This window comes from Oncorhynchus clarkii, chromosome 8, assembly GCF_045791955.1.
Source record: "Oncorhynchus clarkii lewisi isolate Uvic-CL-2024 chromosome 8, UVic_Ocla_1.0, whole genome shotgun sequence".
In the NCBI taxonomy this organism is placed as follows: Eukaryota; Metazoa; Chordata; class Actinopteri; order Salmoniformes; family Salmonidae; genus Oncorhynchus; species Oncorhynchus clarkii.
The window spans coordinates 32,608,500-32,623,981 of record NC_092154.1 but is presented as its reverse complement, the minus strand read 5'-3'; the positions used below and the strand labels follow the sequence as shown (position 1 = coordinate 32,623,981).

The 15,482-nt window shown below is 45.1% G+C and overlaps 1 pseudogene; it reads left to right on the top strand.

Moving 5' to 3' along the window:
• The first annotated feature begins 11,428 nt into the window (after window positions 1-11,428).
• LOC139415437 (protein FosB-like) lies at window positions 11,429-13,582 on the top strand (annotated as a pseudogene).
• The last annotated feature ends 1,900 nt before the right edge of the window (window positions 13,583-15,482 follow it).

The window sequence follows — 15,482 nt, the reverse complement described above, 5'->3', positions numbered from 1 at the left end:
CGTTCCCTTTGCGTATTTGAGCTGTTCTTGCCATAATATGGACTTGGTATTTTACAAAATAGGGTTATCTTCTGTATACAACCCCTACTGTACCTTGTCACAACACAACTGATTGGCTCCATTGCGTAAAGAAGGAAAGAAATTCCACTAATTCCAAGAAAGTATGACTTTTTCAACATTTTGTTACATTACAATGTAACAAAATACCCCATAATGACAAAAACAGGTATTTAGACATTTTTGTATTACAAATAAAAAAACTTAATCATCACATCTACATTAGTATTCAGACCCTTTACTCAGGACTTTGTTGAAGATCCTTTGGCAGCGATTACAGCCTCAAGTCTTCTTGGGTATGACGCTACAAGCTTGGCAGACTTGTATTTGTGGAGTTCTCCCATTGTTTTCTATAGATCCTCTCAAGCTCTGTCAGGTTGGATGGGGAGAGTCTTTGACAAAAACAGACTTTGCTTTGTCATTGAAGGCTATTGTTTGTAGAGTAGATTGACGAGGGAAAAAGATCGACATAATACATTTTAGAATAAGGCTGTATAGTAACAAAATATTGAAAAAGTCAAGGGGTCTGAATTCTTTCCGAATGCACATACACATCATTTACAAAAACAATATATGGGGGATTGATGCAGACAATTACATTGATGGAAGCTGCAATATATCTGCAATATTAACGCTGATCTACCCACAAATTGTTTTATAATTTAAACATCATCAAATCACCTACGCTTAGTCTAATACAGTGACAACTGAAAGATACCAAAAATGATTTTGTCCAGTCAACGTAAGATACATATAATTTGGCTGTTATGGTTCTGATTTATGTGTGTGTGCATGCGTTCTTGCAAGTTAAAAAACATGTTGACTCACCCTACTTGTAGAGAAACACCAATTCCATCCTTCTCTTTTTCATGTTGACGAAACAGTATATGACTCTGTCATACAGTCCACTTTTCGTTTTTGTTGTCTAAGGCTACCGAGCTAAAATGCTTGCTCGCTAGCCTAACTTCCTTTCATGGGCAACAAAGAGCCAGCTAGTTAACATTAGCCTACTACATCTAGCTACACATTCAACTTCCATCCTCTCAGGCCAGGGGCACAACAATGTATGAATTTATGGTTGGATCAGAATCGCTGTTATAATCATTGGCCAGTACGGAGAATTAAGTAAAACCACAAGTCCAAATCCCTATCTCCATCCATCACTAATTTATGAATGGGACCATTTTAGCTAGCTAGCTAGCCACCAGAGAACAACAACACCACGAGATGCGACTATTCAAGTTGTTTCTATCAACAACTTTTTGCTCTCGATGTGATGTGATTGATGTGAAGCCAAATCCAAACTGGCTTCCCTTGACACTTTTTTTTTTGGTGCACCAGGACCATTCACAGATGAGCTCACTCAGTTTACCTCAATGCTATTATTTGCTATTATTTTATACTTTTTTTATAAAGGGAGGCCAAATGCTCGCTGGCTTCCCTTGCTTTTAATTCTACGGACAGCAACAATGTCATACTCTTTATGACCAGACTACATCAGATAGATGGGCTACACATGCAGAGACAGAGGAGCGCTGTTCCACTCGCATGGATGCTTTCTCCGGTGAGACACGTTCAGCGCCTTGCGAATTGAAGGAAAATTATGAAACACATAGAGAAGAAAGATACATTATTTTTGGTAATTTTGGGGGGGAAGCCTGGCTTCCCTTGGCATCCATGAATAAACAAATAAAGGTGATTCTGATTCTGATATTACTGAACACGTGTGATGTCCTATCTTATTAGTAAATCACCTTTTGTCCTTTCTGAGGTGTTTGCCAGTGCCAGTAGATCAGCTCCAGGCCCCTCTCGTCACAGATACTGGTCATGAAGGAGCCTGACATACAGATCCGACCCAGCTCCTATCACAGACAAAGAGAGGGATGGAGCGAGAGAGAGAAAGACCACACAGTCATGGAAGCCAACAGTAAATACACGGTTGAACATAGCCAATCAGAGAGTATGATTCACAAGGGACATATGCCAGCATGGCACTGACTCGTTGCATTAGTCACCCTTGCCCAAGAGTAGTCCACTGCGGCACCATGGATGGGGGGTAACTCCTTCCAACACACAAGACTATCGTGGATCAAACTTGTCTTTGGGTTCAACACTAGTTATGAAAATCTTCCTCTCACATTGCACGTTAGGGAGACGCAATGTACTGTATTTAGCGAATTACATCACAGTATAATAGCCCAGTATCCTAGCAACATAGCCTATCAAATAATGCCATGTAGCTAGCTAGCTTGCTAACGTTGCGAGCTAGGAATTAACAAATATTTGCTGCTTACCAACAAGACACAAGTCTCAGGGTGGACAGTTGACAGCCCAAATAGATGGTAGTCAGATGTAATCCATATCCTGGTCATCTGCGCAAGATTGTTGAACAACTTTATGGAAGCCCATTATCACTAGAGTAGCTACGGGGCGGCAGGGTAGCCTAGTGGTTAGAGCGTTGGACTAGTAACCGAAAGGTTGCAAGTTCATATCCCCGAGCTGACAAGGTACAAATCTGTCATTCTGCCCCTGAACAGGCAGTTAACCCACTGTTCCTAGGCTGTCATTGAAAATAAGAATTTGTTCTTTAACTGACTTGCCTAGTTAAATAAAGGTAAAATAAAATAAGAAACTTCCCGAGCAAGGCAAGTACTAACCACACTTGTCTTGTCTGGGGAAGAGATTCCAGTGGGCAAGTTGATTTTTGGGTGGGCAGGGTTTGCTCATTTTTGACCATTCCATTGGTCCTCCTAAGGAGAGGTGTCCCCCGCCCGGGGCATCGGGCCATGCAAAGTGAACTTGCCCAGTCTTTGAACGGAAAGCATGTTGCCATCACACGTTCATAGGCAAAAGGAGGTATGAATTGTTGACATAATTGTAATCCAAACCCAACCTTTATTTACCCGCTGTGACGCACTTAGGTTCCATTTTGTATTAGACAGACTTTATAACCAAAATTACCCTATTTAGACTTTTTAGTCAATTTTAACATTAGCCGATTTTGACTCTTATTGGTGCCACACAGGCTGTTTTCAAAGGGATTAGCTGGATTTTAGGGTCAGTCGCCCTTTAATATCTGAATCCGTCTAATGATCTTTTGTCCAAGGTGGCGTGGTGTAAATGAAGCAAGAGGCATCTTGTTTGTTTGTTTGGTACATTTGGACCATCCACTCACCTAGCTTTAGTACTGGTATATTGCTGCAAGTTAGTTGTGATCGATCCATCAAATGGAGTTGCAGCTAGCCATATCAACCCAGCAGCTTGAGAAGGATCCTGGTTAGTATGACCAGAGGGCTTGAGACTTGAGAGCCCCCAGATGGACCACACATCTGCTGTGTCAAAGCATCGCCATAAGCTATGGTGGCTGAAGTAGAACAGCAGCTGCCATTATGCATCTGCCTGTGTGCCTGAGAGATAGACAATGAGCAGATGCCCCTTTCTCCCACTCTGAACCATGAAGAATCAGTATGCCTGGATATGTCCAACTTGCCTAGTCATGGCCTCTCAGGCCACAAGAGGGCGTAGTAGCAGATGGAGCTTGACCACCAAGACCTGATGAGTTCTAGGATGTTTTTTTACAAGGTGCATTTAGTCTATGTGTGCATGTGAATGTCTCTCCCGCAGATAACACATCTGCTATGTGTCAGACTCTGGTGCCACACGCCTGAGTGCCTGCTATTTAGCTGTGCAGTTGTCATCAACACAGGGCTGCTACCCCAGCTTCCCAGCTGTTGGCTTCAGCTTTGACCGTGTGACAGCAGGGTCTCATTGCCTATCTGGGCTCAGACACTTACAGCTACATACAGTACAGCAGGGCTTTTATGTAATTGTGGGCCCTTGAGGGCCAAAGGACCACTGTGTTTGTTTTATACCTGGTAGTTAATTGATCAGATACTGTAATGTTATTGATTGGCCAGAGAGTCCCAGGTCTGAATCAGTTCCTGGTTATAAATAAATAATAACACAAGCAGCAATTACCGCCCTACAGGGTGGTAATTGAATAGCCCTGGGGTATACAGCAGCTGATGTAGAGGTTTGGAAAATTAGATTTTACCTTAACTCCCCTTGTGCATTGTGATGTCTCCATATTGGCTTGGTGTGAGAGCAGGATCCAGCTGGCTGCTGAGCAACAAGCTGTGTGTGTACATTGCCACCTGCTGGTCAAACTGTAAGTTATATTGCAACACCACAGCTACTTGCTGGTTTGCTTATACCCTCCTCCTGTAGTCCTGTCGAATTGGAACAATTTACAAGTTTTCTCTCTGAAAAATGTAGTTCATTTACTCTGATTGTCATAAGGTTCCATGACTCTGTCCACACAGGGCATCTGAATACACAAAATACATTTAGATGATTTTCATAAAATGTTGTAAAGTGTTTTATTTAACTTTTGTACAGCTGTGGTGCTCCCAGTGAAAAAGGACGAACTTTAGAAATGAATGAGTGAGACTACAATTAGTGTATAAAATTGAGTTCAGACACATGCCCATTCATCAGATGGACACACTTCCTCTACCAGACCCCCACATGCATGTGTGTTTGAGCACACACACACACCTCACTCCCCTTCTTGGCTTCCATGGCAACCCCCACGGGAACATTTCCCCAATAGAATCTTTCCCCCACGGGAACCACACCTGTTGGCATTCTCACAAACAATCGCAACATTGTTTCAATAGTATATAGAACTTTTCTCGCAACTCTGGTATATGAAACCTTTTTGAGGCCTTGCTCACAATTAATTCTGCGGCAGCACAATGACCAAACGATATACTGTATGTGAGGGTTTTGATCATATCTTTGGTCATGACATTGGAATTCATTAACATGAAGCGAACACAACGGGAGGGTTAATAAATCAGGGTAAGACTGTGATATCTATTCATGGTATACAGTCTGACACAACTTGGAAATGTTCTTTACAAGTGAGAATGTTGAATGAAATAACGGTGTTGGCCCTTAAGTGGGTCGAAATTTGTGACAAAATGTCCACAGGAAAGTATTATTTATTTATTTTTAGAGCGCTGGTAGCCTACTGCCGTTTAAATTTCTATCACCTTACACATACGCAAAACCATGTAAACACCTGCAAGACCGTTAGTATACATGCATCGCGTGCATGTACTTCCGTCTTGTGCAAGTGCCTTAGGTCACAAGAAATCAAATTGATTGCCACACACCTGTGGATATTTTGTCAAGAATGTTCACCCACTGAAGGACCAAGCACATCGACAAATGGCAGAATAAATTCAAATATCATTTTATTCAACATTTGCGACAGACAAGGGAGACATTTAGGTAATTTTTTTATGTAAATGTGAGTGGCTATGCCTACACAATGGAAGGTATAAACGGGACTACTGGCTGATATGGCAGTGTCCCTTGACCCCCTTAGGTTAATCTATTTTAATTCAATCACTTTTTGACAGCATCTTTTGATTTAAACAAAACTTTTCTTCCATGTTTTCTCATGGAGCGCAGTCCTCTCCACGGAGCGCAGTTCTTCACAAAACTGGATCTCAGGAGCGCGTATAGTTTGGTGCGTATTCGGAAGGGAGACGAGTGGAAAACCGCATTTAGTACTACATCAGGCCACTATGAGTACCTCGTCATGCCGTATGGGTTAAAGGATGCTCCAGCCGTTTTCCAATCCTTTGTAGACGAGATTCTCAGGGACCTGTGCGGGCAGGGAGTGGTGGTTTATATCGATGACATTCTGATCTACTCGCCCACTCACACCGCGCATGTGTCTCTGGTGCGCAAGGTGCTTGGTAGACTGCTGGAGCATGACCTATACCTCAAGGCTGAGAAATGCGTGTTCTCTAAACGAGCCATCTCTTTTGGGATATCGCATTTCCACCTCGGGGGTAGTGATGGAGGGTGACCGCATTAGGGCCGTGCGTAATTGTCCGACTCCGACCACGGTAAAGGAGGTGCAGCGGTTTCTGGGTTTTGCCAACTACTACCGGAGGTTTATCCGGGGTTTTGGCCAGGTAGCGCTCCCATCACCTCACTGCTGAAGGGGGGCACGGTGCGTTTGCAGTGGTCAGCAGAGGCGGACGGAGCATTCAACAAGTTGAAGGCGCTGTTTACTGATGCGCCCGTGTTGGCGCATCCGGACCCCTCTCTAGCATTCATAGTGGAGGTGGACACGTCCGAGGCTGGGGTGGGTGCCGTGCTATCACAGCGCTCGGGTACGCCACCAAAACTCCGCCCCTGCGCTTTCTTCTCAAGGAAGCTCAGCCCAGCGGAGCGTAACTATGATGTGGGGGACCGGGAGTTGCTAGCGGTGGTTAGAGCTCTGAAGGTGTGGAGACACTGGCTTGAGGGGGCTAAACACCCCTTTCTCATCTGGACCGACCACCAGAATCTGGAGTATATTCGGGCAGCTAGGAGACTTAACCCACGTCAGGCAAGGTGGGCCATGTTCTTCACCCGGTTCCGGTTTACTTTGTCTTATAGACCGGGTTCCCAGAACGTGAAGGCTGACGCACTGTCCCGCCTTTATGACACGGAGGATGGGTCCACCGAACCTACTCCCATCCTTCCCGCCTCGAAGCTGGTGGCCCCAGTGGTATGGGAGGTGGACTCGGACATCGAGCGGGCGTTACGGGCTGAACCCGCGCCTCCTCAGTGTCCAGCGGGGCGAAAGTACGTGCCGCTTGGTGTTCGGGACAAACTGATTCGGTGGGCTCACGTCCTACCCTCCTCGGGTCACCCTGGGGTGACGAGCACAGTGGGGAGCCTTCAGGGGAGGTATTGGTGGCCTACGTTGGCTAAGGACGTTAAGGGTTATGTCTCCTCCTGTTCAGTGTGCGCTCAGAGTAAGGCTCCTAGGCACCTTCCTAGAGGGAAGCTACAACCCCTCCCTGTTCCACAGCGGCCATGGTCACATCTGTCTATAGATTTCCTAACCGATCTCCCGCCGTCTCAGGGGAACACCACGGTTCTGGTGATTGTGCATCGGTTCTCTAAGTCCTGCCGTCTCCTCCCGTTGCCCGGTATCCCTACAGCCCTACAGACTGCGGAGGCGTTATTCACCCATGTCTTCCGGCACTACGGGGTGTCGGAGGACATCGTTTCTGATCGGGGCCCCCAATTCACGTCCCGGGTATGGAGAGCGTTCATGGAACGCTTGGGGGTCTCTGTCAGCCTGACCTCCGGTTATCACCCCGAGAGTAATGGGCAGGTGGAGAGAGTGAACCAGGAGGTGGGTAGGTTTCTGCGGTCGTATTGCCAGGATCGGCCAGGGGAGTGGGCACGATACATTCCCTGGGCTGAAATGGCTCAGAACTCACTACGCCACTCCTCTACTAACGTGTCCCCTTTTCAGTGTGTGTTGGGGTACCAGCCGGTCCTGGCACCATGGCATCCGAGCCAGACCGAGGCTCCTGCGGTGGAGGAATGGGTACAGCGCTCCAAGGAGACCTGGAGGGCCGTCCAGGAATCTCTACGACAAGCGAGTGGACGGCAGAAGAGGAGTGCTGACCGCCACCGCAGTGAGGCCCCCGTGTTTGTACCGGGGGACAGGGTCTGGCTCTCGACCCGAAACCTACCTCTCCGCTTGCCCTGCCGGAAGCTGGGTCCGCAGTGTGTAGGGCCCTTTAAAGTCCTGAGGAGGATAAACGAGGTGTGTTATCGATTACAACTCCCTTCCTATTATCGTATTAACCCCTCGTTTCATGTGTCTCTCCTCAGGCCGGTGGTAGCTGGTCCCCTGCAGGACAGTGAGGTACCGGAGGTCCCTCCCACCCCGCTGGACATCGAGGGGTCCCCGGCGTACACGATCCGGGCCATTCTGGACTCAAGACGCCGGGTGAGGGGCCTGCAGTACCTCGTGGACTGGGAGGGGTACGGACCGGAGGAGAGGTTCTGGGTACCGGTGGGGGACATCTTGGATCCCTCCATGTTGAGGGATTTCCATCGCCTCCATCCGGATCGCCCTGCACCTCGTCCTCCGGGGCGACCTCGAGGCCGGTGTCGGCGCGCTGCGGGAGCCGCGCGTCAGGGGGGGGGGGGTACTGTCACAAGTCCGACCGAGGGTGTTTCCCTTTCCCGGGCGGGTGGCGCTCGGCGGTCGTCGTCACCGGCCTATTAGCTGCCACTGATTGTTTTTCCTCCCCCTCCTTGTATGTTGAGTGGTAGCACCTGTGGATGTTTAATTAGTTTGTCTTTATTAGACAGCCGGCCCGCCTGGTTGTTGTGCGGGATTATTTTCTATGTAACCTTCGGCTCTGTGGTATAGGCACGTGTTAGTGCCCGGTCGGGATTGTTTCCCATTGTACATTTTGATTCCCTGTGTTTTGGGAACGTAACTTTTTGTGAGCACCCTGTGGTGCGTTGGTGCGATTAAAAGACGTGCAGCATTGAACTCTCTGTCTCCTGCATTTGACTCCACACCCACGACACCCGGAGCATTACACTACGCATGAGCTTAGCTAGCCAACGTCTTCTTCTTCGATGGGGTTTAACAGCGGTTGGCATCCAATGTTAATGGTGCATTACCGCCACCAGCTGGACGGGGTATTGAATAATAAACAAAAAAAAAAAAAACATTTTGGGAAAGGGGGAAAACGACATAATAGAAAATAAAACTAAGAAAACACATCACACTTCTTCAATCACAGTCCACTCCAAAATACATCCCTACACAGGCTCCGGGGCCTGTGATGTGGGGGTGGGGGGTACAGTCCCTGACAGGATTTCTTGCACGGCCTCAGCTGTGAAGTCTCGGAGACCCAAAACATTCAGTGGCATTCACAATGATTACAATTTTCTTAGACTTCTTCTCCGCTTTTGATGTACAGTTTATAACCATTGCAATAAATAATACAAAGTCCACCTTTTTAGCATGTAGCATTTTGCTATCCATCGGTTGATGAGGAACCTTCGCTGGTTATGGTGGCACTACTACCATTGCTTATTCGCCGCCACTCGTTCCTTGAAATTTTTGCACCGCCTCCAGATAGGAGACATGTTGGACACTCCTTACCCTTGCCTCCTCATTCTCCTTCACCCTTCACTCCTTCACAGGGCACTCCAAGAATTCAGGCGCATGTTCACCTCCAAGCTCGGAGCATTTCACTTCATCTGGCATACGATATTCTTCCCTTCTGCACACACTTGACACAATATTTTACGTTTATGATAATGAAGGGGCTTGTGCACAAAAGCTCTTACAGGGTATCTCATTCATCCTAAATGTTATATGAGAAGGGAGAGACTCTTCATCAAAGAACAGTAAGCATGGATGAAGTTAATTTATTTTCTCCATCCACCATACAGGTCAGTCGACATGCACCAACCACTCCATTGATGTCTTCAGTTATGTCCTCTGCCTATATTTCTTGCGCCACCCCAGAAATGACCCCCTTGATAGGCGCCCTGCTACAAAAATCCATGCATGAAACATTCCACTCTGATATCTTTTTTTGAGTCTTAAAACACACTTCTGCTCCGCATGCACACAAAAAAAAAATCAAAATAAGACCAATTCTTATGACTCTAATTGACTCCACACATTCTAGATTTTCCTGGAGACGTTAAGTGGATTTCCCAAGTAGCATTGATCCAAAACCGAGTCTCGTGTTTTTCCTATTTTCAAACAGCTTTACTTCTGTTCTGTTCTTCCCTTTTTCTTCGCCACTCTGACCCATTCACTCTCACTTTCTGTACTAGTAGCTGCACTTGACTCACTAGCAGTTTCCAAAAAGACCCCAGCCAACAACACCATGACATCGCCTACAAGTGTGATCACCTATCTTTGGTTCAATTATTTCAATAACATTTCATGTGGGCTTTTTCTGTGAGCTCACAGAAGCTTGGTGATTATCGAAGCCGGGAGAGTGTTGTAAAGATTTTTCAAATACTGTGAGGAACTATTATCATTTGCAATGGATGTAAAAAAAAAAAAAACTGAAATTTGCTGACTTGAGGTGTGAGGTGAATAAAGAAATGACTGAGAAACTCATCTTGTAAGTGTTGGAGGTGGTGGGTTAAGACAATCTGAAATCAGTCCTTTCTAAATGGGCACTTTCCTACTTTTGCATGCAGCAGGAAAGGTACTTCTATAATTGCTCAGGTGCGCGTTATCAGGACAGAGAAACCAGACACATGCTAAATTGTTCACATAGAGCCCTCCAAACAAAAGTTAAAGAAAAAAAATTACAAAACTTGTAAATGATGGTGATAAAATAAAACACAACTTTTCCCCTCAGAGATGAGAACGGTAAATGACTGTAATTATTACGAGCATTACATTGTCATAACCAGTGTCGCCTTCACTAATGGCTGATCCCCTGGCAGTTATCCCACTCTTCGAGGGTGTCTTAGGGGGAGTGAGATATGCATAAAACACATTTCCATTTCACACCTAACACTTGTACAGTGTTACCCACTTGTGCATACAGGGAAACAGGACTAAATATGCACCCCCGAATTATCATTATTATTATTAACATACAGTGTATTCGGAAAGTATTCAGACCCCTTGACTTTTTCCCAATTTTATTACTTTACAGCCTTATTCTGAAATTAATTCAATTGTTATTTTCCCTCATAAATCTACGCACAATACACCATGACAAAAATATTATTTAAAAAAAAAATCTTTATAAATGTATAATTATAAAAAACTGAAATATCACATTTACGTAAGTATTCAGACCCTTTACTCAATACTTTGTTGAAACACCTTTCATAGCGTTACAGACTTGAGTCCTCTTGAAGGATGATGCTACAAGCTTGGCACAGCTGTATCTGGGGAGTTTCTTCCATTCTTTTCTGCAGATCCTCTCAATCTCTGTCAGGTTGGATGGGGAGCATCGCTGCACAGCTATTTTCAGGTCTCTCCAGAGACGTTTGATCAGGTTCAAGTCTGGGTTTTAGCTGGGCCACTCAAGGACAATCAGAGATTTCTCCCGAAGTCACTTCTGCTTTCTTGGCTGTGTGCGTAGGGTTGTTGTCCTGTTGGAAGGTGAACTTTCGTCCCAGTCTGAGGTCCTTAGCTCTCTGGAACAGGTTTCATCAAGGATCTCTCTGTACTTTGCTCCGTTCATCTTTCACAGAATCCTGACTAGTCTCCCAGTCACTGCCTCTGAAAAACATCCCACATCATGATGCTGTCTCCACCGTGCTTCACCGTAGAGATGGTGCCAGGATTCCTCCAGACGTGACCCTTGGAATTCAGGCCAAAGAGTTCTTTGGTTTCATCTTAGTTTCATTAGACCAGAGAATCTTGTTACTCATGGTCTGAGAGTCCGTTAGGTGTCTGTTGGCAAACTCCAAGCAGGCTGTCATGTGCCTTTTACTGAGGAGTGGCTCCCGTCTGGCCACTCTGCCATAAAGGCCTGATTGGTCAAGTGCTGCAGAGATGGTTGTCCTTCTGGAAGGTTCTCCCATCTCCACAGAGGAACTCTGGAGCTCTGTCAGAGTGGCTATCGAGGCCCTTCTCACCTCGGCATACACATCACAGACAAACAAACTGAAATGGTCCACTCACACAGACAGTGTGGTGAGGAAGGTGCAACAGCGGTCTCTTCAATCTCAGGAGGCTGAAGAAATTTGGCTTGTCACCTAAAACATTCACAAGCTTTTACAGATGCACAATCGAGAGTATCCTGTTGGTCTGTATCACAGCCTGGTACAGCAACTGCACCGCCCTCAACCGCAAGGCTCTCCAGAGGGTGGTGCGGTCTGCACAACGCATCACAGGGGGAAAACTACCTGCCCTCCATGACACCTACAGCACCCAATGTCAAAGATCATCAAGGACGTCAACCACCAGAGCCACTGCCTGTTCACACCGCTACCATCCAGAATGCGAGGTCAGTACAGGTGCATCAAAGCTGGGACCGAGAGACTGAAAAACAGCTTCTATCTCAAGGCTATCAGACTGCTAAACAGCAATCACTAACTCAGAGAGGCTGCTGCCTACAATGAGACTCAATCACTGGCCACTTTAATAAATGGATCACTAGTCACTTTATAGAATGCACTCTAAATAATTCCACTTGAATAATGTTTACATATCTTACATTACTCATATCACTTATATTACTCAGCCCGACTGGTGTTCAACCTTCCCAAGTTCTCCCATGTCACCTGCTCCTCCGCAAGCTCCACTGGCTTACAGTCGAAGCTCGCATCCACTGCAAGACCTTGGAACTTAACTACGGAGCAGCAAGAGGAACTGCCCTTCCCTACCTTCAGGCTATGCTCAAACCCTACACTCCACCCCGCACACTCCATTCTGCCACGTCTCTTGGCCCTCCCAACCCTATGGGAGTGCAGCTCCCTTATGGCCCAGTCCATGCTTTTCTCTGTCCTGGCACCCCAATGGCTACCCCCTGAAGCTAGGACAGCAGAGTCCCTGCCCATCTTCCGAAAACATCCTCTACCTCTTCATAGAGTATCTCAAATATCCCCCCCCGGCTAGTTTTGACTTTGCTGATACTGTAGCTACTTCATTGAGGAAAAATGCATGCGCTATGACTGTGATACATGCATGCGGTTGTCTCACCTCGCTATCTTAAGTTGAATGCACTCAACTGTAAGTTGCTCTCGATAAGAGCATCTACTAAATGACTAGAATGTTTTAAAAAATATGTTGGTTTAAAATAATGTTATTATCCATTTTTTTCTGAGTGTGGAATATAAGTGTTTGTATTAAATATATTATATATTGTATTATATATTATACAGTCTTTTTTGCTAATCTTTATCAATAGTGCCAATAATGATGGACCTGACTCTATTTCATTTTTTTTAAAAGTATAAGGCTCTCTCTCATGTTAGAGTTGACCGTTTTTATCAAAATGAATGGCACACCCAGCCAAATGCTGTTTCTCACTATTTGTCATCATACCATCATTAGCTGAACCAAGCCGAGGGGGAGAGAATGAGGTTGAAGAGAGAGAGAGGAACAAGCTGGCTGCTGCCAAGTGTCTCAACAGCAGGAGAAAACTGACTGACCAAGTACAAGGAGTAAGTATTCGGAGAATGACCACACCCTGTGGTCCGACCTTCAGTCAGACTTTTTATGTATAGACCTATATACGTTAGGTCGCTGGCATGGTTATGAACTATTATGTTGCCTGTCCTATAAGGAGACTGAGCTGGAGAGAGAACAGGCCAACCTGCAGACCCAGGTCGAGAGGCTCCAGAAGGAGATAGAGAAGCTGGTGTCCCACACCCCTGTGTGTCTACTGGGCTGTGACGGCCAGCCTCAGGCCCAGCCACTGCCCCCTTTCGCCCTGACCATCCACCCCATGGACAACTCCACCATTGCCCATCCCCTAGGCCCCCCTCACGCGGTCAAACAGGAGCCCCAGGAGGAGATGCTTTTCTCCCTTCACTACCATTAATAATTCGCCATCAGTCCCACCTATCACCATGTTGAACAGTACTGTCCCAGTGTTGAGGCTCTTCCACGGACCTCCTATCCAAGCATCTCCATGGTAGTGACATTACACTTGAGGATGGACCATTGGGACCACTCTTCCCCCCCAGCTTGTTGACTCTGTGAGGCCATTCTTTACAGCAAAGTGGACACATTGAATGTACAGCACTATACTGTACCTTAATCACTATAGCAGACCAGATACTAATCTTTAAAATACTTGAACTGAAACTGGTTTGGTCTGCCTGGTACAATTGAACTAATGAAATAGTCCCAAAAGTACAAACGCCAAGCAAAATTAAGCACAGACTGGGCTATATTTTCTTGTCAAGTATTTGGAATGTATTTGACATATGTTTTTCACCCAGCTCAGTAGAGTATTCTTCCCTTGTATTAGGAAGATAAAGAAATAGATCAACTGGATTTGACCTATTCACCAAAAATGAACAACACAGTTCCTTTCCAAGTTTGTCTCTTTCCATACAACAATCTTATCAATTTCTTTACTGACAGTCGATGACCGGTAGTTTGGTTTGCTAGACAGTAGATGGGGCTACAAGACATTGTATGGGCACTACTCCTTCATAAAGCACTACTGTTATTCAACGATCGCAAATACTTATTAACTATCAGTTCTGTATTTCATTATTACATTCCTGTGTCATTTATCAAAGGCATTTGATGTATTTTAAGTAAGGGGTTATCACTTGATTCATGGCGATGCTGACTATTTTTCTACGTTCCAATGCAATATGAAAACATTGCAACATTACTGACTATCCATCTGAGACAAGTGTAAAAGCAATACTTGATTGTTTTCATTAGGTTTCAATTTAGTATTCGAGGCAATACAATATATTCATAGGAAGAGTATTTATTATTCAAGGCAATAGAATATATTCATAGGAAGAGTCTTTTTTGGTGTAGTTTGCTGTGAGAAACAGATTTTGAAATATGAATTTATGAAATGTGATTTTGATAGTATGATCATGATATATAATGCTGTGTTACAATTCGGTGTGTTAGCAACCTGTTTTCATGGAATAAACTGAAATACCCTTGTTTGGCTGTGGGTGGTGCTTGATGCAAAATGTTACTGTACTATTAGTAGCCAGGTTCCCTGACTCCATGTCTCCACACTTTTGGTACCCTTCCACAGATCTGTGCAATGACACAATCCTTTCTCTGAGCTCTACAGACAATTCCTCCAACCTCATGGCTTGGTTTTTGCTCTGACATGCACTGTCAACTGTGGGACCTTAGATAGACAGGTGTGTACCTTTCAAATAATGTCCAATCAATTACATTTACCACAGGTGGACTCCAATCAAGTTGTAGAAACACCTCAAGGATGATCAATGGAAACAGAATGCACCTGAGCTCAGTTTCAAGTCTCATAGCAAAGGGTCTGAATAGTTATGTAAATAAGCTATTTCTGTTTTTTATTAAATCAGAAGATGTCAGATCTAATAATTCAATTTTAACTTTAGCCTGTAGTGTTGATCTCTAGCCCTGTGTACTGATGCAAATCAATATCACACATATCACTGTCTATAAATTATGGTGCGCCCTTCCCCTCTTCTTGGTGTCATGATATTAGTCACATACTTTCAGTTTATCTTGCACCTACCAGACACATTATAGCAATCTTTTCTCAGCTTTGAGCTTTTTTCTCTCCACCCTTGCAAAGGTACAGTGTACCACTGTTGTTGCATAACATTTGCTGAAAACTGATGAAATCAACCATACTTTCTCAGCAATCTGTAGATCCCCTGAGCTGGTTACTAAGCAACAGAAGTTGTGTTTTTTTTGTTGTTGTCAAGCGCACCAAGATGAGTTGGGAATGCCTTGGTTCTCGATTTGTCTTAACCTTACCATTGGAAGAATCAGGACAGTCAAGATAACAGTGAGTAGGGTTTAGGTGGCCTACATGCACTACCTAGAAGGATTCCTTCTTCTGTCCCTAACTTCTCATTAGGCTAAAGGAAGGGAAGGGAGTTTGGTTTGCATGGTAAGTTCCTTCTCT